The 26,648-nt window shown below is 48.7% G+C and overlaps 1 protein-coding gene and 1 long non-coding RNA gene across 2 annotated transcripts in view; both read left to right on the top strand.

Annotated features, from left to right (window-relative positions):
* Positions 1-26,648, top strand: part of MOB2 (MOB kinase activator 2) — a 168,652-nt gene that overhangs the window by 36,471 nt on the left and 105,533 nt on the right. The window lies entirely within an intron of this gene.
* On the top strand, positions 5,875-9,113 carry LOC137445794 (uncharacterized). Its single transcript, XR_010988490.1, has 3 exons — positions 5,875-5,934; positions 6,313-6,411; positions 8,737-9,113. It is a non-coding gene; the product is annotated as an uncharacterized lncRNA (long non-coding RNA).

Genomic DNA, 26,648 nt, shown 5'->3' with positions numbered 1-26,648 from the left:
GCAAGCAAATGAAGCTGTATTTACAAGCAAAAACTACACTCTGCAATGGAATGCATTGAATGCAAACACTGCATGACATCAGAAATAGTGTGGCCAGCAGGAGCAGGGAAGTCATTGTGCCCTGTACTCAGCACTGGTTAGGCCACACCTTGAGTCTGTGTCCGGTTCTGGGCTCCTCAATTTAAGAAGGGCATTGAGACTCTTGAATGTGTCGAGAAGGGCAACAAGGCTGGTGAGAGGCCTTGAGCACAAGCCCTACAAGGAGAGGCTGGGGTGCTGAGCCTGGAGAAGAGGAGGCTCAGGGGAGACTTTATTGCTCTCTACAGCTTCCTGAAAGGAGCCAAGAGGGGGGTGGGCTCTTCTCCCAGGCAACCAGCACCAGAATAAGAGGACACAGTCTCAAACTGCACCAGGGGAGGTTTAGGCTGGAGGTGAGGAGAAAGTTCTTCCCAGAAAGAGTAATTTGCCATTGGAATGTGCTGCCCAGGGAGGTGGTGGAATCACCATCCCTGGAGGTGTTCAAGAGGGGACTGGACATGGCACTTGGTGCCATGGTTTAGTAGTCATGAGGTGTTGGTTGACAGGTTGGACTTTATGATCTCTGAGGTCTTTTCCAACCTAGTTGATTCTGTGATTCTATGCAAAATACCCAGGACTTACAATATTATACAGATACTTACAATTGATAGACAAGGACCCTCCATGCCAAGGACCAGGGGAAGCTACTAGCTTCTCTTTCCCTACCCCTATTACCCCCTGTACAAAAGGGACAAGAGAAAGGAGCAGAGAAGTTAGACTTAGCCAAGGCCAGCCAAAAGCAGGTTCTCTCTCCTGAGTGAAGCAATACCAGCCAGAGATCAGAAGAGAAGTCAGAAGGGAAGACTTGTCATGGCACAGCTCCTCTTATTCCAGATATTTACCCAATGAATTTGTTTAGAAGAATCTTTTGGTTTCCCTTTTACCCCCAATGGTGATTTATTTAGTTTATATTTTTCTCCTTTTCTGCTCTAAATCTGTAACTAAATTTTAAAGGCATAGCCTAAAACCACCAGAGGGATGAGAGAGACAATTAATGGGGGTGGGGGGTGGGGGGCAGAGACATGCAGACATGACTTTTAATGTTGATAATACCAAACTGATTGTTGAAAATGTACTTAATAAATCAGCTATGAGTGGGCCCAGGTAACCTTATTGATTCTATGATTCTAAGTGTAAAACCTAAGTTTTGGAAGCTGCTTGGAAGGGGTTTGTGGAAGATAGAATAGAATAAACCAGGTTGGAAGAGACCTTCCAGACCATCATGTCCAACCCATCAACCAATCCAACCCACCTAAACAACTAACCCATGGCACCAAGCACCCCATCAAGTCTCCTCCTGAACACCTCCAATGATGGTGACTCCACCACCTCCCCAGGCAGCCCATTCCAATGGGCAATCACTCTCTCTGTATACAACTTCTTCCTAACCTCCAGCCTAAACCTCCCCTGGCGCAGCCTGAGATCACTAAGTGAAGAGGCTCATAGCACTTGAGTGATTCTCTAGTGATAAACTCTTAACAGGGGAGGTTCAGGTTGGATGTTAGGAGCAATTTCTTTGCTGCAAGTGTGGTCAGGCATTGGAACAGGCTGGCCAGGGAGGTGGTGGAGTCACCATCCCTGGAGCTGTTTGAAAAACATGTGGGCATGGCACTTAGGGGCATGGTTTGTGGGCATGGTGGTATTAGGTGGATGGTTGTACTTGATGATCTTGGAGGGCTTTTCCAACCAAAACCATCTTCACTGGTGGAAGAAATACTTTGAGTGATCTGAGTGGATTTACCCACTTAGAAATGCTGCATCCAGCTCTTAGTTGCTTCCTAAAACCAAGGCTTATGAAGCCCTGTGCTTTAACTGTGAATTGTGCAGGTCTTTGTCCTTCCTTGCTGCTGCTCCTCGGTGTAATTTGGAGCACTTTACAATGGTAATGAACTTGGCAAGGGCAGAGCCCTTTGCCTGCTGCCAGAGGAGAGCAAATAAACAAATAAGGGAAACAAAAGGAGCTGCCTGGCTGTCCCCTCGGCGGGTTGCAGGAGCGGCTGGCACCGCTGGCCATGCTGGCGGAAGGGTGGAATGTCCTGCCGAGCGCTCCACGCAGATGGCCTGGACCCTGGCCACCCCAGCAGGGCAGAAAACACCAGGCTCTCAGCCCTGCCTCTTGGGACTGAGTTGGAACTGAAGCTAACTTTCCAAAGTGGTGCCTCATCAAGTAAAGCTGGCTTGCTGTGTGGGCAGGAATGACACAGTGGCTTTGGTGGTCTTGCGTGCAGAGGAGGAGTTGAATTCTTCCATCAGGCATAGGTTGGTGGGATCTTCATCGACAGGAAGATGTTGATCTTTCCTTTTGGGGTACCTTGCAGCTAAGTTTTGGTTTCCTCATCTGAAGAGAGCACAGGCATCATGAGGAAGAAATTCTTTACAGGGGTTGTAGTGATAGCATGAGAAGAATGGCTTGAAGCTTGAGGAGAGGAGATTGAGACTGGAGATGAGGAAGAAATTCTTTACAGTGAGGGTGGGGAGACACCCTGGGTTGCCCAGGGAGGTTGTGAATGCTCCCTCTTTGGAAGTGTTCAAGGTCAGGTTGGACTTGATGATCTTTGAGGTCTTTTCCAACCTTGGTGATTCTGTAATGTGGCCAGAAGCAGCCTGGTCTAGTGGAAGGGTCCCTGCCCATGGCAGGGGGGTTGGAAATAGATGCTCTTTGAGGTCCTTTCTGACTCAAGCCATTCTATGATCACCTGAAGGGAAGAACTTTGTTTCTGTAGTCACCACTTATGGTTCTGAGCGAAATGCCAGCCTTCTGCTTTCAAGAATGGCCACACTGTGCTTCCTGTGTAGCAAATACCCCTGCAGTTGTCAGGAATATTTGGGGCAGCTGGTTGTACTTCCAGACTGACTTGTAGATGTTGTTGTGAAGATCAGTGGTGACTTGTAGAATCACAGAATCATTTTGGGTAGAAAAGACCTCTGAGGTCATTGAATCCAACCCTTCTCTACCTCCACCAAGGCTGGTGCTAAACCATGGCCCCCAGCACCACATCTCTGCCTCTTTTAAACACTTCCAGGGATGGGGATTCAACCACCTCCCTAGGGAGCCTGTTGCAGTGTTTAAGAATCCTTTCAAATGAGGAGATCCAAAAGGAAACACACCTTGTAGTACTCTTGCAGAAGCTTCTACTCTCAAACTCTGAACTGGGATTTGAGTATTTTATGTTTTGGGATTGACTGCAGAAGAAATGTGCTGGTTCCTGCCAGACCAGGTACTCCCCTCAGCTTATCTTGGGGTTTCGCTGTCTGCAGCACTGATTATGACAACATCTTGAGCCTGCAGTGTGCCCAGGTGGCCAAGAAGGCCAATAGCATCCTGGCCTGCATCAGGAATAGTGTGGCCAGCAGGAGCAGGGAAGTCATTGTGCCCCTGTACTCAGCACTGGTTAGGCCACACCTTGAGTCCTGTGTCCAGTTCTGGGCTCCTCAATTTAAGAAGGACATTGAGAGACTTGAATGTGTCCAGAGAAGGGCAATGACGCTGGGGAGGGGTCTGGAGCACAGCCCTGTGAGGAGAGGCTGAGGGAGCTGGGGTTGCTTAGCCTGGAGAAGAGGAGGCTCAGGGGAGACCTTCTTGCTGTCTACAACTCCCTGAAGGGAGGTTGTAGCCAGGTGGGGGTTGGTCTCTTCTCCCAGGCAAGTAGCACCAGAACAAGAGGACACATTCTCAAGCTGTGCCAGGGGAGGTTCAGGCTGGATGTTGGGAAGAAATTCTTCCCAGCAAGAGATTTGCCATGTGCTGCCCAGGGAGGTGGTGGAGTCACTATCACTGGAAGTGTTTAGGAAGAGCCTGGATGAGGCACTTGGTGCCATGGTTTAGTTGATTAGATGGTGTTGGGTGATAGGTTGAACTCGATGATCTCAAAGGTCTTTTCCAACCTGGTTTATTCTATTCTTTCTTCTTACCATTACTCACATCTGCAGGTACCATGGGAGAGGAATGGACCTCTTCCCTGGTAGCTTTCAGTATTGTTTGGTCAATGGGTGTTAAGGAAGCAAAACCCTGTGACCTTAATTGAAGGAGGGAATAACGATGCTTTGTAGTTATTCAGCAGGCAAAATGTGACATCAGGCAGGAAGCAGAACACCCTTTCCTTAATTGAATGGTGCTTTGGAGCCATCTAGTAGGCAAAGGCTGTGCTCAGCCTCACGTATTGTTTGAGGGTCTGGAGAAGGAGTAGCCAAGGTTTGTGGGATGAGAGAAGATGACTTCACCTAATTCACATCTTGAATGCTGGCCGGCTTCTGTTTTGGGGCCCTCACTACAAGACAGACATTGAGGTGCCTGAGTGGTTCCAAAGAAGGACAACACAGCTGTTGAGGAGTCTAGAGCATGAGTCTTCTGAGCAGTAGTTGAGGCAGCTGGAATTGTTCAACCTGGAAAAAGAGACCGAGGGAAGATATCTTTGTTCTCTCCAGCTCCCTGAGGGGAAATTTGAGCCAGGTGGGGCTTGGTCTGGTCTCCCAAGTGACAGAACAAGAGGAAATGGCTACAAGAGGAGTGTTAGGTTGGACCTAAGGAAGGATTTCTTCCCTGAGAAGAACAGGTTGCTCAGGGCAGTGGTTGAACTATCATCTTTGAAGGGATTTAAAAGCCCTGATGTGCTGCTGAGGGACACTGGTTTAGCATCAGACTTGGCAGCGTTGGGTTAATTGTTGGACTTGATCTTGAAGGTCTCTTCCAGCCTGAAGGATTCTGTGACTCTGATTCTAATTCCTGAGAGTCATCTTCGTGAAGCACAGGCTCCCTGTGTTCAGTGCTCCCCAGTGCTTGGCAAGGAGTTGTTCCTCACCACTGATGGACACCTAAAAGCTGGGGCATGGCTTCCACGAAGCATTTAGTGACTGGAATGACTGTGCCCTTCAGAAAACACTTCAGGCAGTCTGTTTGCACCAAAGTATCTCCAGAATGCAATACAAATCCATGTATTACAATAACAAAACATGAATCAGATGGCAGCTTAAATCCAAATCATTCTAGACAGCTGCTGAAAGCCTTCTGAAAGGGGAAATGCACCCAGTGAATGCACCTGCCACCTGCAGGCCCCCAGTTCAGGAGTGCAGATGGAGAGGTGAAGCTCTCCAGTCTTCTTTTGGCTTGCAGGATTGCTCTGTGGCCTCGTGTGCTGGTTCATGGGGACTGTGGCAACATAACCAGGGACCCTAGAGCATCTCTCTGATGAGCAGAGGCTGAGAGAGCTGGAGCTGGAACCTTGAGGAAAGGCTGAGAGGGCATCTTCTCAGTGCTGAATAGCTAACGGGTGGGGGGCAAGCAGATGGAGCCAAGCTCTTGTCAGTGGCAGGACAAGGGGCAATGGGCACAAACTGGAACCCAGGAGCTTCCATCTGAACAGGAGGAAAACTTCTTTGACGTGAGGGTGCTGGAGCCCTGGAGCAGGCTGCCCAGAGAGGTCGTGGAGTCTCCTTCTCTGGAGAGATTCCAACCCCACCTGGCCATCGTGATCCTGGGCAAGCTGCTGTGGTGCCCCTGCTCTAGCAGGGTGGTTGGTCTAGATCTCCAGAGGTCCCTTCCAACCCACACAGTCTCAGGCTGTGCCAGGGGAGGTTTAGGCTGGATGTTAGGAAGAAGTTCTATACAGAGAGAGTGATTGCCCATTGGAATGGGCTGCCCAGGGAGGTGGTGGAGTCACCATCACTGGAGGTGTTCAGGAGGAGACTTGATGGGATGCTTGGTGCCATGGGTTAGTTGTTTAGGTGGGTTGGATTGGTTGGTGGGTTGGATGTGATGATCTCAAAGGTCTTTTCCAACCTAGTCTGGTCTAGTCTACTCTGGGGTTTTGTGTAAGATAGAGGCAATTCCATGTGATGAGAACAACCAGCAGCTGCTGGGTGAGTGTATTTTGTTGCCCTACCAGAGTTTGATTCCCATTTGGGTAGCACACCATGGACCTCTTTGATTACCCTGTTGCACTGGGTCTTTCCTGTGCCAGGTTTTGCAGGGTGGTTACCTCTGTGTCATTGCCACCCTGAAAGTGCAACTGGAGAAACCCAGCAGTGCACTACAAGCTTTGGTGTTTTGCTTCAACCTGTAGCTCTTAATTTCTTGCTGCTGATGTTTTAAGTCTTCATGAAACCCTTGTGCAGAGCAGTTTGCTTTGCTTGTGCATTTAAACCACATTCATGCACAAGTTTCATGCTGATGTTGGCTCCAGCTGTGCTGGGTTTCTAATTCACTCTGAAGTGTTGTTTGTTTTTTCTTCCCCTCAGTTTAACATCACTTTCATAAACAAACAAGGAGACAAATCCCTTGCAGTGCCACAAAAATGGAGACTTGGCTGGCTGTTGAAGAACTTGGCTTTTTTAAAGGTTTCTTCTATGTTTCATAATGTCTGTTCTCAACTGTCCAAAGGCAATGACCAAAACCATGCTGGGTAATTAGGAGAGAAAGGACCTGCCTGCAGCTGTATTATTCTAACGTCACCTTCCTGCTAATTACAGTTGGGGGATGGTGGGGGTGGTGGTGGTTGGAAATCACCTTAGCCACTTGAAGCAGACAGCAAACCTGCAGCTTTCCCTACTGTTCTCAGCACTCCTTTGCCTATTTTGTCAAGCTGAAGAGTGAAGTCTGAAAGTGCATCCATAAAATCACAGAGTGGCTCAGGTTTGAAGGAACCTTAAGGATCATCTATTCCAATCTGCCTGCCACCTCTCCACTAGACTTGGCTGGTCAAGGCCTCATCCAGTCTGGCCTTGAACCACCCCCAGGGAGGAGGCATCCATAACCTCCCTGGGCTAGTATTCCAGAGTCTCACCACCCTTCTACTGAAGGGCTTCCTAAGATCCAGTCTAAATTTACTCTTCCTTAGTTTCAAACCATTTCTCCTTTCTCTAGACACCCTTATGAAAAGTCCCTCTGCAGCCTTCCTGTAGGCTCTCTTCAAGTATTGAAAGGCAGCTCTGTGGTACCCCCAGAGTCTTCTCTTCTCCAGACTGAACACCCCCAGCTCCCTGAGCCTATTCTCATAGCAGAGGTGTTCCAGCCCTTGGAGCATCTTTGTGGCCCTCCTCTGGACTTGCTCCAATAGCTCTGTGTCCTTGTGTCGGTATGTATTGTACCTGCGAGTGCTCCAGTTCTCTGACCAGCTTGGTAAGACCCAGACTAAGTATCTTCAGGTTATCACCACACTGAAGTGTTTTAACATCATTGTTATCAGTAGGTCTTAATGACTCACCTGGGAGTTTCCCAGTTTAGAAGTGGAAAGTGGAAGACAAAAAAGGAACTGGAGAGACGTGTCTGAAGTCACCGATGCATTAGCGTGCGATGGCCAAACTACATGTCAAGGTCTCAGAGTCCTAGGCCAGCACTCTGCAGCCACAGCAAGAAAAGCTGAAACCCAGTTAGTCACAGGAGCAGCTCTCCTTCCAGGAGAGAGTATTTAGCACTGGACCTGGTAGAGTTATGGCAATGTTTAGGCTGGAGGTGAGGAGAAAGTTCTTCCCAGAGAGAGTTGTTAACCATCGGGATGTGCTGCCCAGGGAGGTGGTGGAGTCCCCATCCCTGGAGGTGTTCAAGAGGGGACTGGATGTGGCACTTGGTGCCATGGTTTAGTCACGAGGTTTGTGGTGACAGGTTGGACTTGATGGTCTTTGAGGTCTCTTCCAACCTTGGTGATTCTGTGATTCATGATCTTAAAGGTCTTTTCCAACCTAAAGAATTCTCTGATTCCATGGTTTTATGCAGTGTTCACCAACATTTCTTAGTGGATTCTCCTGGCCAATATTTCTGGCAACATGGACACACAATTCTCTTCCTCCCTCCTCTGGAAATGTAAGGGAACCTACTTGCAAAAAGCAAGATTAGATCCTCATCTGAAATGGTTCCTCAAGGACTCAGAGGGTGGAGGTCTGGATAACTTCTCACATCTGCATCAAGAGGAGCATGGCCTGCAGGGCAAGAGAGAGGATTCTGCTCCTTTGCTCTGCTCTGGTCAGACCACACCTCAAATACTGTGCCCAGTTCTGGTTTCCCCAGCCTAAGAAGGACACAAACCTGTTGGAGCAAGTCCAGTGGAGGCCACAAAGATGATCCAAGGACTGGAGCACCTCTGCTATTAGGTTAGGCTGAGGGAGCTGGGAGTGTTCAGTCTGGAGAAGAGAAGGCTCTGGGGAGACCTTCTGGTGACCTTTCAGTCCTTAAAGGAACTGATCTGAAAGCTGGGGACAGACTTCTGAGTAGGGCCTTTTGTGACAGGAGAAGGAATGATGGTTTGAAAGTAAAAGAGGGAGATTCAGACTGGAGAGAAGGAAGAAATGTTTGAGGGTGGTGAGACCCTGGCCTAGGTTGCCCAGAGAAGTGGGAGTTGTCCCATCCCTGGAACCATTGCAGGTCAGGTTGTTTGGGACTCTGAGTCAACCTGCTCTAGTTGCAGATGTCTCTGCTCCCTGGCAGGAGGGATGGACTTAAATGACCTTTAAAGGTCCCTTCCAACCCAAACCAGTCTGTGATGCTGTGGCTGAAGAAGCAGCAAGACTCAGAAAAATCATGTTCAGCTGCTAGAAGGAAGCTTGCAAATGTGTGCTTTGAAAGTGTATGTTTTAAAAGTGCCTCTTGGGTGTACATTTTGTACTCTCCAATCTCAGAGGGATGTTTTTGCTCTGTTAATATTCTGACTTGCAGAAATGATATTGTAGGCAAGCATGGAAAGATCCAAACACTCCTGAATTCCAGCTGAGTGGAACAACTAACTGCAGACCATTTGAAGAAGCAAGCTGGAATCTTCTTGTGCAGATAGATTTGTGTGGGTTTCTGGAGAATGATGCTTCATCCATGGAACCTCTTCTCTGAAATGGGGAACACCTGACTCTCTTTCCTGTCCAACATGCTTCTGTTTTGATTAACTGGTTAATAAAAAATAACCCTACTGCTGTAGCCCCTCAAATAAATGATCATGAGGATGATGTTTTCAAGTGCAATGACTTGGATTCAGCTTGGCTTGCTTATGTGTTTCCAGAGTAAGCAGGAGTTCATAGAATCAGAGAATGGTAGGGAATGGAAGAGACCTCTGGAGATCATTGAGTCCATCCCCACTGCTAAAGCAGGATCACCTAGGGCAGGTCACACAGGAATGCACCCAAGTGGGTTTGGAATCTCCCCAGAGAAGCAGACTCCACAACCTCTCTGGGCAGCCTGCTCCAGGGCTCCAGCACCCTCACAGCAAAGAAGTTTCTCTTCATGTTGAGGTGGAACGTCCTGGCTTCCAGTTTTGTGTCCATTGCCCCTTGTCCTATGACAGGACACCATTGAAAAGTTCTGGTACCATCTTTTTGAGGTGCTGTTGTGTTTTGTTCCCAAGTTGTGTGTGAAGCACCACCAGAGGCTCCATGTGGCACCACAATGAAGTGGATGAGTTCTGGCAGCATTTGCTGCTGAAAGCTCTGGGCAGTGTTTTGAGGACCTCAAGTCTCAAGAGCAGCTCAGTCTCCTCCTTGCAGCACATTCCCAAGGGAGCCTCTGTGGAAGGCAGTGATGCAGCAGGTTTGTCCCAGGGATGTGTTTTACCATCCTGGATGTGGTGGTTTTAACTTTTGGCCCAGAATATCTCCAGGCTTGAGTCAGAGGGAAGGAAATGTGACACTCTTGAGTCCTGTGGCTTCAGCTTCAATTTCCATCCATGCTGTAGCCCAGGCTTTGAGTTTTTTATTGTTGCTCTGCTGGTAACATGAGAGCTGTGAGGATGTTCTTCACTAATAATCTTTCCACAGTGATCTGGGACACGTTTGTTTGGTGAGGATCAGAAGAGCAAACACCAGCTCTAAAGTGAGTTGAAGGTGCTTGTGTTTAGTTGTGCCTGGAGCATGCAGCACCCTGGTTTTCACTAAGACCCCTCCACTGTCAGCTCTGTCTGCAGTGCTTATGCCTGGTGGGTGATGTGTGATGTAACTGTCTCAGAGTGTTCAAGGGCCATGTCCCTTTGCTATGCACTGCTACATCTTCACAAGCATTTGCAAACCCTAGAAGGGTGATGCAGTAAGAAGAGTGAGGCCAGCAGTTGAGGGAGGTTCTCCTTTCCCTCTACTCTGCCTGAGTCAGGCCACACCTTCAGTAGTGCATCCAGCTCTGGGCTCCTGAGTTCAAGAGAGACAAGGAACTACTAGAGAGGATTCAGTTGTGGCTACAAAGATGCTGAAGGGCCTGGAGCACTGCTGTGAGGAGGAAAGGCTGAGAGCCTGGAGAAGAGCAGCTCCAGGGGGCATCTGCTCAATGCTCAGCAAGAGCTGAAGGGTGAGGGGCAAGAGCATGGGGCCAGACTCTTGTCAGTGGTGCCCAGTGACAGGACAAGGTAGTAGGCACAAACTGGAGCCCTGGAGATGAGGAGAAGCTTCTTTGATGTGTGGATACTGAAGGCCTGGAGCAGGCTGCCCAGAGAGGTTGTGGAGTCTCCTCTGGAGAGATTCTAAACCTGCCTGAAGATTGTGATCCCGGGCAAGCTGCTGTGGGTGCCCTGCTTTAGCAGGGGAGGCAGTCTGAGTGATGTCCAGAGGTCCCTGCCAACTTCCACTATGCTGGGACTCTGTGAAGGTACTTCAATAGAAGATTCCAGTAGCTAAAGGAGTGACTTCCTTCAGAAAGGAAGGTGAGGTTGGGCTGAGAACTTTCTTTAAAAGGAAGACCATCACTAACTTTAAGAATCTCAACTATTCAGTCATTTCTTTCTCATCTGTGGATGAATTCTACTACAGCTTTTTACTTTAAAGCCACCTCTCTGCTTGTCAAAAAATACCATCTGATGTATGAGGTACAATCTCATTACACAGGGAGATTTTGCTTTGCCACTGGCCTGTCCTTAAGCTGCTGCCATGAACTGACAGCTCTGCAGAGCTGCACAGCTTCTTAAGCTTAGCCAGTTGTAACTGGTATTATACTTGTTATAAATGGTATTCCTCATAATGACCTTGGGAGGTCAATGTTCTGCTTCCCAGGCCTAGGTGGACAAGACATAGAACACTGTGCTATGGATCTCCTCTGCTCTTGTGAGGCCTCTCCTACAGCACTGTGTCCGGTTCTGTTGGCCCCAGCATGAAAGGACATGCAGTGGGTGCAGAGGCCACAAAGATGATCAGAGAGCTGGACCACCTCCCCTGTGGGGACAGGCTGGGGGAGTTGGGATTGTTTAGCCTGGAGAAGAGAAGGCTCCAGGGTGTCTTCAGAGCAGCCTTTCAGTACCTGAAGGGGGCTACAGGAAAGCTGGGGAGGGACATTTCACAAGGGCTTGGAGTGATAGGATGAAGAGCAATGGGTTTGAGCTGAGGGAGGGGAGATTGAGACTGGAGATTAAGAAGAAATTCGTGAGGGTGGGGAGACACTGGAACAGGTTGCCTGGGGAGGTCATGGATGCTCCTCCCTGGCAGTGTTCAAGGCCAGGTTGGATGAGGCCTTGAGCAACCTGGGCTGGTGGAGGTGTCCCTGCCCGTGGCAGAGGGGTTGGAACTGGACGATTTTGAAGGTCCCTTCCAACCCAAACCATTCTGTAGAATCATAGAATGACTCAGGTTGATCTCTGGTTCCCTTAGACATTTCCCCAGGAAGGCTGTGCAGCTTGAGGCAAGCCAAGAAGATCCATGTTTACATGGAGGAGGATGCTGCTGCTGTTGTGAGTTTAATTCTGGAAGCATGATGAGAATGAGAGGAAGTGGAGGACTTCCTGCATTAGTTTTTGTGGCTTTGTGAGGGGCCTCTCTAAGCTGCAGCTGTGTTGCACAACTGATAAAAGCCCTGCTAGGTTGGGATAAGTCTCCTGAGATGTGAGCTAATGCAGCTCTTTTTGCTATGTGCAGCAGGCTTGTGTTTTATGAACCTGGAGTCAACCCCCTGGCAGCAATGGCTGTGCCTGGTCTCTGTAGTTGACCTTAGTTTCTTGCTTTCAGATGAAGTCATTCCAGACTGTGTCCTCAGATAGGATTCACCCTTTCAGGAAAGCTTCCACAGTAAGCTCAGCATGTGAGGAAAGGGTCTGTAAGGTGGGAGAAAGAAAAGGGAAATGGGAACCCTTAACATAGTGGTAATATATCCCCACACAGCTCTCTAGATGAGAAAGCAGGGGAGGAAGCTCTTCTCAAGCAGAGTGGTAAAACACTGGAACAGGTTGTCCAGAGATGTGGTTGAGGCCCTGCCCATGCAGATATTCATGGTCAGACTTAATGTGGCCCTGGGCAGCCTGCTCTAGTTGGAGGTGTCCCTACTGCCTGCAGGGGGGTTGGACAAGATGATCTTTGAGGGTCCCTTCCAACCCTATGCAATCTGGGAATTTGGAGACATTGAAAGCCTGCCTGGATGTGTTCCTATGTGAACTATCTTAGGTGACTTAGTGATCCCCAGAGGTGCATTCCAAACCCTACTGTTCTGTGATTACCTGATTTTAGGGTCAGACTGGATGGGGACTGGAGCAACCGCTGGTTAGGCCACACACCTTGAGTCCTGTGTCCAGTTGTGGGCCCCTCAGTTTAAGAAGGACATTGAGACTCTTGAAGGTGTCCAGAGAAGGGCAACAAGGCTGGGGAGAGGCCTTGAGCACAGCCCTGTGAGGAGAGGCTGAGGGAGCTGGGGTTGCTTAGCCTGGAGAAGAGGAGGCTCAGAGGAGACCTTCTTGCTCTCTACAACTACCTGAAGGGAGGTTGTAGCCAGGAGGGAGTTGGTCTCTTCTCCCAGGCACCCAGCACCAGAACAAGAGGACACAGTCTCAAGCTGTGCCAGGGGAAGTTTAGGCTGGAGGTGAGGAGAAAGTTCTTCCCAGAGAGAGTTGTTAGCCATTGGAATGTGCTGCCCAGGGAGGTGGTGGAGTCCCCATCCCTGGAGGTGTTCAAGAGGGGATTGGATGTGGCACTTGGTGCCATGGTTTAGTCACAAGGTCTGTGGTGACAGGTTGGACTTGATGATCTTTGAGGTCTCTTCCAACCTCGGTGATTCTGTGAACCAGGTGCTCTTTAGGGTCCTTTCCTACCCAACCCATTCCATGATTCTGTGGTTAATGACTGTGTCAGACTTCTGCACTTTGAGTTTGCAAAGTGAATTGGTGAAACATTGCAAAATTCCTGTCGTGGTGGTGACTGTTGAAGTGTTGCTCATGTGGTTCTGTTGCATGTTTCACTCAACTATTTTCAGTGTTTTCCTCTTAACTCCCGGTCTTAGTTTCTTTGTCACCTGTATGTCCTTGGGACTTCACTGTAGCATTGAAGGGTAACTGGAGGCCAGTATGTGGGACATTTATTTAAGGTATAAGGAGAGATGAAGACTGCATGGATTGGAGCTGGAGGAGGGCAGATTTAGACTGAAGATTCCAGTGAGGGTGGGGAGACACTGGAACAGGTTGGTCAGGGACGTTGTGGATGTCCCCTCCCTGGAGGCGTTCAAAGCCGGTGTTGTACCACAGCCAGGCTGGATGAGGCTTTGAGCAACCTGGGCTAGTGGGAGGTGTCCCTGCCCAGGGTGGGGGAGTTGGAGCTGGATGATCTTTAAGGTCTCTTTCAACCTAGACCATTCTGTGAATCTATGAATCTCTTAATTTCCCCTCTGGCATTCATCTGTGTGCTTTCGTGGGGGTGTGATTTTGTACCTTCTAGATAGCAGGGGGAAGTGTTTTAGGAAGCCCACCTTTGGGAAGTGATTTTTACCCAAATACAGCTGAGAAGTGTTCCTGTGCTGGTCAGGGAGAGAGCTTTTCAGAAACAGTACAGAGCTTGGGATCAGCTCAGCCTTGCTGCCTGGCACTGATTTTGCTTGATTTCTTTTTACTACGCTGTAGTCAGGTTAGGAGTGGGGGAAAAACCCTTGGGTCAAAATTTCTTGCTGCTTCTGAGTATTTGTTTTTCTCTGAGAAGAGAATACCTTGTGAATAGCAACTTGATTTTCCTGTCATTGTGCTCTGCTGCAGGTGTGGATATCCTGTACTAGAGCAGGCCAGCTGGAACAGTCCTGGCTCCCAGCAGCCCAATGGGTGTGTGTTTGCCTCTGATAGCTGCAGTCTGCTCACCACTGCTTATTCACTGATAACTGAGGACTCTCCTGCTTTCAGTGCAGAATAAGATCATAGTGCCATAGAATCATAGACTGCCTCAGGGTGGAAGGGATGACAGAGGTCATCTACTCCAACCTCCCTGCCATGGGCAGGGACACCTCTCAACTAGACTCAGCTGCTCAAGGCCTCCTCCAGCCTAGCCTGAAACACCCCCAGGAAGGAGGAACCCACAGCCTCCCTGGGTAACCTATTCCAGAGTCTCACCACCCTCCTATTGAAAAACTTCTTCTAAGCTCCAGTCTAACCTTGTTCTCCCTCACCTTCAAACCATTCCCCCCTGTCCTGTCTCTAAATACCTTTATGAAAAGTCCGTCTGTAGCCTTCCTGTAGGCTCCTTTCAGGTATTGGAAGGAAGCTCTAAGGTCCCCTCAGAGTCTTCTCCTCTTCAGGCTGAACAACTGCAGCTCCCTCAGCCTATCCTCATAGCAAAGGTGCTCCAGCCCTTGGATTAGGTCATCCTCTGGTTATGATGCTGACATTGCAATTAGCTAGAGACAAAAGATTTTCTTCTGAGATACCGAGTTTGTGGTTTCGGTTACTGTAAAAACAAAACCCAGCCACCAATAAAGCAGAGAGCAAAGGCAAGGATGGCAGCAGTGCTCTTAAAAGCTGCTCCATTATGTAACATTAGGATGAAAAGCAGTGAGGAGAAGCTGATTTTTCCGAGTCCAGCTGCTTCCCAGGCTGCAGTGCTATAGATAATGCACAAATAATTAACATCAATGTGCACTGAGAGCAATGCTTGCATCTTCCAGCTGCTTGAAAAGGCTGGCCACTAGGAGTTGTTCACAGGCATTGCAGGCCATGTGTTTACCTTTCTCTTCCTGCTGTGTTTTGATGTCTTTCTCAGCAGTTTTACTTTTGAAGCTAAGACACAGATTTCCTTTTCTTAGAGAGGCTCATACAATCCTTCCCGTTGGAAGATTCTCAAGATCAAGTCCAGCCGTTACCTGACTCTGCCAAGGCTGGTGTTAAACCATGCCCCTCAGCACCACAGCTCTGCCTCTTTGAAACACCTCAAGGGATGGGGATTCAACCACCTGCCTGGGGAGCCTGTTCCAGTTTTTGAGAACCCTTTCAGTGAAGAACTTTCTTCTAATACCCAACCTAAACCTCCCCTGGTGCAGCTTGAAGCCATATCTTCTTTTGCTGTCACTTGTTACTAGGAAGAAGAGACCAACACCCACCTGTGTTCAACCTCCTTTCAGGGAACTGTAGACAATGAGGTCTCCCCTCAGGAAACCTCATGCAGGAACTGACCCTTCCCCACAGGCTGTATCAGGTGGGAGAACTAAATTTTCTCTTTGTCTGGCTTTGAGGTTTCAGTTCTTATAGCCACATGGGTGTAAAAGTTCAAGCCGTGGGCTGGTCTGCCTGGTCTCCTGCACGGGCTGGAATTGTTCTCAAGCACTGGGTGAGGACAATGTGCCAGATTACTTCAGGCTTCTCAGGCCTCATCAAAAAGATTTCCAAGGTCAGATAGTGGCCTAATTAAGGAGAAAAATCTGTTTGCTTTCTGTACATTCATTATCAGAAATACTTTACATTCCATGTCTTCTTATTTCCATTTATTGCATCACCATCACCTTCCAAGGGAGGGACTGAAACTCCCACTTAGTGTCTTCTCCTGCCCTAGGCAGCTCCTTCTGACTGTTTTAAATTGTAGTGCTCAAATTGTCACAATATTACCAAAAAAACCCCCAACCAACTGAAAACCAGGCAAGGGCTTGGTTTTTTTAACTACTTCACCTCCTTTGCTGAACATTTGGATCACTTCTCCCTCCTTTTTGTAGCTGAGAGCTGCAGACACCACAGCCATAGCTGCACTTCAGCTGTGCAAGGAGTAGCAGCGAGGATACTGGCAGTGGAATTGAGACCTTTGGTTATTAAATAGCTGGAAATGATGTAACCCACGGAGAGACTTGTCAGGAAGCCTGAGGTAATCAGTCCTTGCAGTCTTTGCTTACCTGGCTTCCTTTTAAACACACAGAAGAAGCCTGTGTGGATTAGAGGTCATGGTCTGTGTGTTGCTGCCAGAGTGCATCATGGTGGCAAACTGATGCTCTTGTTCTAAGCTCTCAAGTCTCTCAGGGCTGTAGTTCCTTAAGAAGGATGAAGATTCACAGAATGGTTTGGGTTGGAAGGGACCTTAAAGATCATCCAGTTCCAACCCCCTGGCCACGGACAGGGACACCTCCCACCAACCCAGGTTGCTCAAGGCCTCACGCAGCCATGCTTGAACACCTCCAGGGTGGGGGCATCCACAATTTCTCTGGGCAACCTGTTCCAGTGTCTCCCCACCCTCATTGTCAAGAGTTTCTTCATAAGCTCCAGGCTAAATCTGCTCTCCCCAAGCTTCAATCCATTGCTCCTCATCCTCTAGTTGAGGGTGCCCCTGCTCACTGCAGAGGGGTTTGGACAGATGACCTTCGGAGGTCCCTTCCAACCTGGAGCATGCTATGATCCTGTTGCTACAAGCCCTTGTCAAAAGTCCCTTCCCAGCTTAAACTTGTTTTGTTCTATTACTGCAAGGTGAAACAAACACATTTCTTGTGGTTTTGAATAGAATTAAGCAGGTTGGAGAAGACCAAGATCATCAAGTCCAACCTATCACCCAACACTATCCATCCTCTGGGTGTATTATCTGCCCAGAACACTTCTCTTGTCATCACACCATTTGCCTGTAGCTCCCCATATAGCCTGGCAGCCTGAATCCAGCCTGGTTTTTCTGAAGCTTTGCTGTTTAAAGTATTCATGATGGAGAAGATGTGCTGAAAAGCAGCTTTGGAATATGCTGTTGCTGACAGACAGGTCTCACCCATGGCTCCTCAGGGGGATTCCTGGAATGTAATGAATTCCTCTCGTGCAGGATGATAAATCTAATTGAACCTGTGGATTACAAAAATTACATGTCAGTTCCTGCTAGCCCCTTCTTATGCCTGCAGACTAAGTGTTGCAGCAGGCAGAATATCTCCCAGCCCAAGAAACTGAGCATATGGCTGCTGAAGTAAAGGAGTGATAAAGCACAGTGAGGCTGCCAAGCAGGAAGATCCTGCTGCAGTGACAAAGCATGTGGCAGCTCTCGGGGCTTGCAGACAGATCATCAAGCCATGATGCTTCTGAGTTCCAAAGAAGAAACTGCTGGAACCATGGTGCAGTTTTATCTCAACATGACTAACTTGGACTGGGCTGGATGTGTTTGTTGCTTCTTACTGTTGCAGGAGCAATTTGGCTTCATGTTTCTGGGTTTGTAATATATTGTTTTTTCAGTGTTGCTATCTGTAGGCTTCCCTCAAAACAAAAAGAAGCATTTCCTGAAGGTGCTGCTTTTCTCAGCTTCAGCATGTTCCTCCAGCTCTGTGGTAATGAGGAGTACCTTTCTGTAAGGGAAATGTGGTCTGTCGGTCCTTAAATGATTAGTCCTGCAAGTAAACTAATCCAAACCACCATATTTGCACACAAGCACAGCTGCAGGTGGGGACAAAAGGAGGTTATTCAGTCAAGATAGTTCAAGGTGAGCAGCCTTAACTGATGGGGTTCATGTGAGGGTCACAGTGCAAACAGTGGCTTTGAAACTTCTATGTATTAGATGTCACTTCCACAGTCATAGAAAGGTGGGGATTGGAAGGAACCTCTGGACATCACCCAGTCCAACTCCCCTGCTGAAGCAGGGGCACCCACAGCGACCTGCCCAAGATCACAGTGGCCAGGTGGGGTTGGAATCTCTCCAGAGGTGACTCCATAACCTCTCTGGGCAGCCTGCTCCAGGGCTTCCAGCACCCTCATACCAAAGAATTTTTTCCTCCTGTTCAGATGGAACCTCCTAGGTTCCAGTGTGTGCCCATTGTCTCTTGTCATGTTGGTGGGCACCTCTGACAAGAGTCTGTCCCCAGCCTCTTGCCCCCTGCCCTTTAGCTCTCACTGGGCATTGATCAGATCTCCTCTGGGACTGCTGTTCTCCAGGCTCAACAGCCTCGTGTTTCTCAGCCTTTCTTCCTCACAGAGGTGCTCTGGGCCCCTCAGCATCTTTGTAGTCTCCATTAGACTCTGTCCAGTAGTTCCCTGTTTATCTTGACCTGGGGAGCCCAGAACTGGACCCAGTTCTGCAGACATGGCCTCACTAGGGCAGAATAGAGGTGGGGAGGAGAACCCTCCTTGACCTGCTGGCCACATTCTTCTTACTGCACCCCAGGATGCTAAACTGCTGCAGCTCTGATTTCATGAGGAAAGCCTAATTTAAACAAGGGCTTTCCCCATGCCAGCAATGACAGACAGCTTTGCTTTGGCATGCCTTTTTGTTAAGGTCTCCAGCTAGTTGTTAATTCACAAATGGGCTTTTGGCCTCCTGTCCCTACAGAGTGGCTTTGTTACCAGTGATTTTTGTTCCTGCTCCATGAACTATGAAAATGAAGATATGCTTTCACATTTTGGGGTAAGGAGTGACTGGGGGAGATGTTTTTTCCCACCTAAAGTCATGATGGATTCATCTTAAAGGCAGCAGTGTGCAGAGGTGAGGTTAAATTGGTTCAGATTATGTACTGGGGTTCATTTCATCTACTCTAGTGGCTTGAAAATCTGTTAATAAATTTCATCCTGTTTTCTTCTGCTCTAGCTGGGCTCTTTTTGGGTAGCAGCTACCAAACACTGATCATTCTGGAGGACTTCATAGAGGCTGTGAACATTTTTCTACCTTTTTTTTTTAGTTATGTTTTGGTGTTTTTTTTCTGTATTAAAAGGGACAGCCAAGATCTGCCTTCAACAGCCTAGGCTGGCTTCAATGATTTTCTTGACAAGAGAAAGCATCCTCCCCACAGAAGTGTTGTGTGAAGTGAAAGGTCATTCAGAGTTGCAGCTCATACAGACTAGAGAACAGGGAGAATAAAATATTCAGTGTTATTTAAAACAAGCCCTTCTGTTAACCTCTGCTCCTGGACATGCACTCTAAGAAATGGGCTGCAGGGACACCATGCAGCAGCAGGTCAGGCCCTCTTCCCCTTACCAGTTGAGTCATGTCTCTCTATTTTTTTCCCCATATGATCTCTGCTGGAAAGTGAGACAGGGCTCTGGATTGCCCTGTGTGACATGATGGTCACTGCCTTTTCAGGGAAGAGGACCTGGGGGCCAGCCTCTCTGGGCCAGCAGCCAGAGGGCTCATGCCAGTGCTTCCATGGAGGCTGAGGTGCTGTAGGGAGGTTGGAGTGTACTGGATGATTTTGAGGGAATGGAGTCAGGCTCCAGATATGGAAACTTGCTGAAGTGCACCCAGTGTCCTCACAGCACCTTTGAAAAATCTGCTGGCTGCTGCCAGCTGGGATCTGGGGCTGAGCTGCAGGTTCTCCCGGTGCCTGGGCATCAGAGCTCACCTGCTCCTGAAGTCATGCTCTTCATATTGATAGATTCCTAGGATGGTTTGGCTTGGAAGGGACCGTAAAGATTGTCTAGTTACAATTCCCCTGCCATAGGCTGGGACACCTCCTGCTGGCCCAGATTGCTCAAGGCCTCATCCAGCCTGGCCTTGAACACCTCCATGGAAGGGGCATCCACAGCCTTCCTGGGCAACCTGTGCCAGTGTCTCCCCACCCTCACTGTCAAGAATTTCTTCCTGATCTCCAGTGTAAATGTGCCCTCCTCAAGCTTCAATCCATTCTCTCTTATCTATCACTACAAGCACTTGTAAAAAGTCCCAGCCTCCTTTTCTTGTAGCCCCTTTCAGGTACTGGAGTGACATGGTTCTGTCTTTGCTACAGGTTCTGAGACACTGCGTTCAGCTAGTTCAAAACTTTGTGCTCCTTGGTGTTCCAAGCCAATGTATTGTTCAGCCAAACTAGGTTTCTGTTGCTGAAAGCTCTACACCTTCAGAATATGTTAATTATTTCAGTCCTCAAGTTTGTCAGAGTTTCAAATTGTTATGAATATCTACATCTCAAAATAGAGCAACTGATTGATAGTGATAGGACAAGAGGAAATGGCCTCAGGCTGTGCCAGAGAAGGTTTAGGTTGGACATGAGGGAAGTTTTCTTCCCTGAAAGGGTTGTCAGGGCCTGGAACAGAGTGCCAAGGGCAGTGGTGTGGTGCCCATCCATGGGTGGGGTTTCAAAGCTGTATAGATGTGATGCTGAAGGCCATGGTTAGTAGTGACCTGATACTGCTGGGTTAGCAGATGGATTCCATGGGCTTAAGTCTTTTCCAACTCAAACAGTTCCATGATTCTATGGAAATAGAAATGTTACAAGGTTTGTATCAGAGAAAGTAATGTGCTTGCTGTTAGCAATCAGCTTTAATGATGATATATTTATTAATTCAATGCATTAGAATAGAATACAAAGACTAGAATAGAATAGACCAGGTTGGAAGAGACCTTCAAGATCATCGTGTCCAACCTATCATCCAACACCACTTAATCAACTAAACCATGCAACCAAGCACCCTATCAAGTCTCCTCCTGAACACCTCCAATGATAGTGACTCCACCACCTCCCTGGGCAGCCCATTCCAATGGGCAATCACTCTCTCTGTGTAAAACTTCCTCCTAACTTCCAGACTAAACCTCCCCTGGCACAGCCTGAGACTGTGTCCTCTTGTTCTGGTAGTGGTTGCCTGGGAGAAGAGACCAACCTCTGCCTGTCTACAACCTCCCTTCAGGTAGTTGTAGAGAGCAATAAGGTCTCCCCTGAGCCTCCTCTTCTCCAGGCTAAACAACCCCAGCTCCCTCAGCCTCTCCTCACAGGGCTGTGCTCAAGGCCTCTCCCCAGCCTTGTTGCCCTTCTCTGAACTCGTTCCAGCAAGTCAACCTCCTTCCTAAACTGAGGAGCCCAGAACTGGACACAGTACTCAAGGTGTGGCCTAACCAGTGCAGTGTACAGGGTCAGAATGACCTCCCTGCTCCTGCTGGCCACACTGAATCAATGTATTGATCATTGAATCAATGTGCTTATGTGTTCTTGAAATACCTTGGGTTTATTACCCAAAAGCACCAGAACAAAGGGACACAGTCTCAAGCTGCTCCAGGGGAGGTTTAGACTCCAGGTGAGGAGAAAGTTCTTCACCAAGCGAGTCGTTCGTCATTGGAATGTGCTGCCCAGGGAGGTGGTGGAGTCCCCATCCCTGGAGGTGTTCAAGAGGGGATTGGATGTGGCACTTGGTGCAATGGTTTAGTCCTGAGGTCTGTGTTGATAGGTTGGACTCGATGATCCTCGAGGTCTCTTCCAACCTTAGTTACACTGTGATACTGTGAAAAGAGCACCTCGTGATGCTGTTGTGTGACTGGGGCACTGCAGGTGACAAAGGAACACTTTAAAACTCCTTTTATGGGGGGTTAATTTTGAACACCTCACTTTCTATTCTGTTGTTTTGTGTGGTTCTCTGTTCTTGTGTTGCTAAAAACAAGCTGCCTGCAGTGCTCCAGTGCAGCAGCTCTTGCATTCTGCAGTCTGCATGTGCTGGGATGGTGTTAGGGCATGGAAGCATAGACATTCATCTGACACTTCTGTCTCGTGGGGAAGAAGCAGCAGGAAAAAATATGATCGACCAGAACCATGCCTACTGCAGAGGCTTACAGATAAGAAGGAAGAGCACAAAGCAGAAAACCAGAATGGTTTGAAAGTTGCTGCAGCCTTCATGTGCAGGATCCTCTCTCAGCAGAGGGCACTGCTGGTCCAGTCTTCTTCAGAGAGCTCTGGAGGCACAGGGTTGTGCCGTTAGAATCCAAGCTTTTAGGAGTGGCTCAGTGCAGACGTTCAGCTGAGTTTGTACGAGCTGTCTGGAGGAGGGCTGTGAATGGCTTTCAGAATACCTGTGTGAAATTTCAGTCTAGTTCTGTTAGTCATTGAGCTGTTCTCAGTGGTCAGGTTGCTATTTTCTTTGTTGGCCATATAAATCCATCTGTGATTCCCTCGGGTTTGTGCTTACAAAGAGAACAAATCCCAGAACAGAACGAAGTGAACAAGTCCCAGTCGAGCAGAACAGCGCCCAGGAGCCAGCCAGCACAGTGAGAACCAGCCCTGCTGTGGACTGCTTGTGCTATCTGCTGGTTCAATGCAGGATGACAATTCCATTGCCACAAATAAACCCAGCTTCTCATCCCCCTGCTGTTCCCCAGGCTGCTGGTGTCTCTGCTAGGGCAGGCTGCATTTCAGAGGGGCTGCCTCACCGTGTGTCTGATGGCAACGTGTAAATGCCAGGCACATTGTGAATGGTAAGCTCTGACTCTTCCCCTTGCAGCCCCTTCGTATTTTTCTCGGGATCTTCCACACGGTGGAGCTTGAAGGCTCTGCAGCTGGGAGTTCTTCCCTCTTGACTAAGCAGAAAGGTGGATGGAGTTTGTGGAATCTTTTAAACCAGATACAAACCGACCCTCTCAGAGCTTTTCGAGAAAGTGGGTGGGCTGTATGAGAAACAACAGACTCAACAGATATTTTGTGCTCTTGAATATGTCTGAGTCACAGGAATTAATGTTGTAAAGGAGGAAAGGAGGGGTTGGGGGGGGGGGGGGGGGGAAATATAGTTCTCATTACTTATTTATTCCTTTGGAATTACTGTTTCTTTGCTTCCAAACTGACTTGAAAGGTAGGCAGAACTGGATAGAGAAGAGTAATATCAAAATGCTCACTGAAGGAAGAGGGAACTTTAGACAGGAGCTATTCCAGTAGATGAAAGGAAGGCAGAAAGCATGTTCCCTTCTTGTGCACAGCTCTTCTTTCCAGAGTGAGCTATGGATGCCCTTTCTCTAGGAGAGAAGCTTTTTCTGTTTCCCCTCTGCCTGCCAGAAGTTGCATTTTGCTGACTTCTGGAAAAGTGCTACCAGGATTTCAGGCTGTGTTGCAGCAGGCATTGGTTATCTTGGGCTTCCCACCTTCCTTTGAGTATCCCAACTGCGCGCTGCTCTCTCGCCCTCTTGTCGGAAATCCCCGGCTGCTGAAGCTGTTGGAATGGAATTCATCCTCTGCTGGCTGTGCTGCTGCTGGTAAGCCAGTTTTGTACATGAGCTAGCCCAGGCGTGTGTGGACAGGAGCAGCCTGCAGACAGACTGGGGGAGAATTTAGCTGGAGAGGGGGAAGGATGACTGGAGGGGGGGGGGGGGGAGCAGAACCGAGGGAGAAACTGAAATCTGCAGTGTCTCCACTGTCCAGTTTTCCTGCCTCAAGCTGGCTTTTCTCTGGTGCTAACGTGGGACAGCAATGTGCCCTTGTGGCCAAGAAGGCCAATGGGATCCTGGGGTGCATTCAGAGGAGTGTGTCCAGCAGACCAAGGGAGGTTCTCCTTCCCCTCTGCTCTGCCCTGCTGAGACCTGACCTGGAATATTGCATCCAGTTCTGGGCTCCCCAGTTCGAGAGGGACAGGGATCTGCTGGAGAGAGTCCAAGGGAGGGCTACAAGGATGATGAAGGGACTGCAGCACTGCCTGATGAGTAAAGGGTGAGAGACCTGGGATTTTCTGGTCCGGAGAGGAGAAGACTGAGAGGGGATTTAATCAATGTCTATAAATATCTGAGGCTGGTTGTCAGAAAGGGACAGGGACAGCCTCTGCTCACTTGTGCCCGGTGACAGGACAAGGGGCAATGGATGGAAACTACAGCACAGGAGGTTCCACCTCAATATGATGAAAAGCTTGTTTACTGTAAGGGTCACTGGGGCATGCTGCCCAGAGAGATTGTGGAGTCTCCTTCTCTGGAGACTTTCAAGCCCCTTGTCTGGATGCATTCCTGTGTGACCTGTGCTGGATTCTATGGTCCTGCTCTGGCAGAGGGGTTGGACTTGAAGATCTGCAGAGGTCCTTTCCAACCCCTAACATCCTGTGTTCCTGGTAACAGGTGTGAGTAATGTGTTTGCCACATCTTTGTGTGTGGAGCAGAACTTGAGGATGGAAGCAGTTCACTGAGCACTTGTTACAACAGCTCATTCCCTCTCATCTTCCTTCAGTCAACTCCTGCATTACTTTCACTATATTTAGACCGTTAGTGCTTTCTACAGGGTCTGCATTTTTGTTTTGTGCTTGAGCTGCAGTTGAAAGTTGTAGAGCGTTCCTGGTCAAGGGAGGGGATCCTGTCACTCAGCTTCTCTCTGCTGAAACCGTCCCCCCTGCAACGCTGGGGCCAGCTCTGGAGTCCTCAGCACAGACAGGGACCTGTTGGAGTGGAGCCAGAGGAAGCCACAGAATGCCAGGAGGCCTGCAAGCCCTCTGCTGTGAGGCCAGGCTGAGAGAGTTTGGATTGTTCAGGCTGGAGAAGAGAAGGTTCCAGGGAGACCTGGTGGCCTTTCGGTACTTCAAGGGGCTGAGCAGAAAGCTGGGGACAGACGTTTGAGCAGGGCCTGCTATGACAGGACAAGGGGCAGTGGTTTGAACTAAAAGAGGGAGATTCAGACTGGAAAGAAGGAAGAAAGTTTTTACCCTGAGAGTGGTGAGAGCCTGGCCTGGGTTCAGAAAGGTGGTAGGTGCTCCATCCCTGGTACCATTGCAGGTCAGGTTGTTTGGGGCTCTGAGCAGCTTGCTCTAGCTGCAGATGTCCCTGCTGAGTGCAGGGGGGGAGATTGGATGAAATGACCATTAAAGGTCCCTTCCTACCCAAACCAGTCTGGGATTCCATGAGTTCCTCAAGGTAAATTATTGGTGTTGTCATTTCCATGCCTTGCAGCTGGTGTGCTAGCATGCAGAAGACCAGAAATCAGTTATCTTTATTTTGTGGTAGGACCCTTGGGAACAGAAACTGCAGATCAGAAATCCCCTTTCTCCATTCCTTATGTTGCTACCCCTCCCTCTTCTGATGGTCCTCTCCAGTTTTAGGCACAGAAAATAGCATATGGCAAATGGAATAGAAAGCAGCTGTTCTTTCTGCCTAATTACAGTGAGTGAAGAGCCTCTCTGGACAGACTGACTGCTACTGAGCTCTAGGCTGCACACAGACCTGAACCAGTCTGTGATGCTGCTGGATCTGCTGCAGATCCCAGTCAGAGCTGTTTAAACTTCAGTTCCCTCCAAAGACTGAGAGCATCTGCATGAAGAACTGTCTAAAAACTTGCTTTTGGATCTCCCTCTTGGTTTTGTTCAGGTGTTGTCATCATGCTACGTTTGAGTATCAGCCTGTTACTGCTTAGATGTGAAGGTGGTTAGACACTGGAACAGGCTGCCCAGGGAGGTCGTGGATAACCCCTCCCTGGAGGTGTTCAAGGCCAGGTTGGATTAGACCTTCATCCACCTGGTCTAGTGGAAAGTGTCCCTGTCATGGCAGGGGGGTTGGAACCGGGTGATCTTCGAGGCCCCTTCCAACCCCAACCCATTCCGTGCATCTCTCTATCTGCTGGTGTGGATGACGTGGCTGCTTGGACAGTGTGTGAAGAGCCCTTCCCTATAATATGATGTTAGGTTAGATCTCTGAACCACAACCTCAGAATAGATATGGGACATGCAACAAGGAAATGAGAAGTGAAGTAATAGGAGCAGGGTGTTGGAGTGAGCTTGAAAGCATGGCTTTATTTTTGGGTTTTTTTGCCCAGCTCTTATGGGATGTGGTTGTGTATGGCAGCAGTTCTTGCCCTTCCCTCCCACTGCTTCTGCCAGTATGGATATCCAGTTCCAAGGACTCTGAAGTGCTCCACCCCTTCTGTTTCCTAGCTCTAGCAGAAAGTACCTTTCTTTCCTGAAAGCAGCAGTGTCACAGAATGGTAGGGCTTGTGAGGGACTTCAAGATTGAGTCCAGTCCCCCTGGTAATGCAGTGTCACCTAGGGCAGGTCACACAGGAACACATCCAGGTCTTGAAAGCCCTCAGAAAAGGAGGCTTCACAGCCTCTCTGTGTTCCAGCACTTTTACAGTAAAAAAATATTTTCCTCCTGTTGAGGTGGAACTTCCAGTGTCCCAACTTCCAGTGTCCCAGTTTGTGCCCCTTGCCCCTCATTGTATCACAGATAGCCATATCAGTTACTTAGATTCTAGAGGGAGGCTTTCCCATAACCCTTACATTTGGTAGGAGGGGAGGGTTCTCTAGCAGTCAGTTCCAAACTCCACTCCCTGTCTCTGGAGCTGGATAAAAAAAAATTACTCCCTGCCCACACAGCTTTACAGAAACAGTGATTTTGACAGGGAGTTTCAGGGGGAAGAGGAGATAACCAAGCAAAAGAGATCCAGGGTATATTTACCAGGAGTAAATGTTTATTTTTTATATTCCACAGGCCAAGGCCCTATTGACCAAACCCCCCCCCCTGAGCAGACAGTTCAGAGAAATTCTTCTGTTGGTAACTGAATACACTTGTCTGGGAGCAAAGATTTTCTTAGCACTTATTAGCCCAAAGATTGTAGTTGCTTTATTTAAACAAACTTTGGTATGAAGACATCAAAATAGCAGCCTGGACCAGATGCTTCCAGGGAATACACACAGAAAGGGGCTAAGTGCAGCCTTACCCTTATCCTTTTCCAGTTGGTTGGGCATAGACACAATTCCCTTCTTTATTTTGTCTTATGGGGTAACATTTGCACACCTCGAGTCCTGTGTCCAGTTCTGGGCCCCTCAGTTTAGGAAGGAGGTTGACTTGCTGGAGCG

The sequence above is a fragment of the Melanerpes formicivorus genome, unplaced genomic scaffold (genome assembly GCF_026170545.1).
Source record: "Melanerpes formicivorus ecotype bairdi unplaced genomic scaffold, bMelFor1.0.p_v2 SCAF_16, whole genome shotgun sequence".
Classification (NCBI taxonomy): Eukaryota; Metazoa; Chordata; class Aves; order Piciformes; family Picidae; genus Melanerpes; species Melanerpes formicivorus.
The sequence above is the reverse complement of the archived record's forward strand: the minus strand, read 5'-3'. Positions and strand labels throughout refer to the sequence as shown.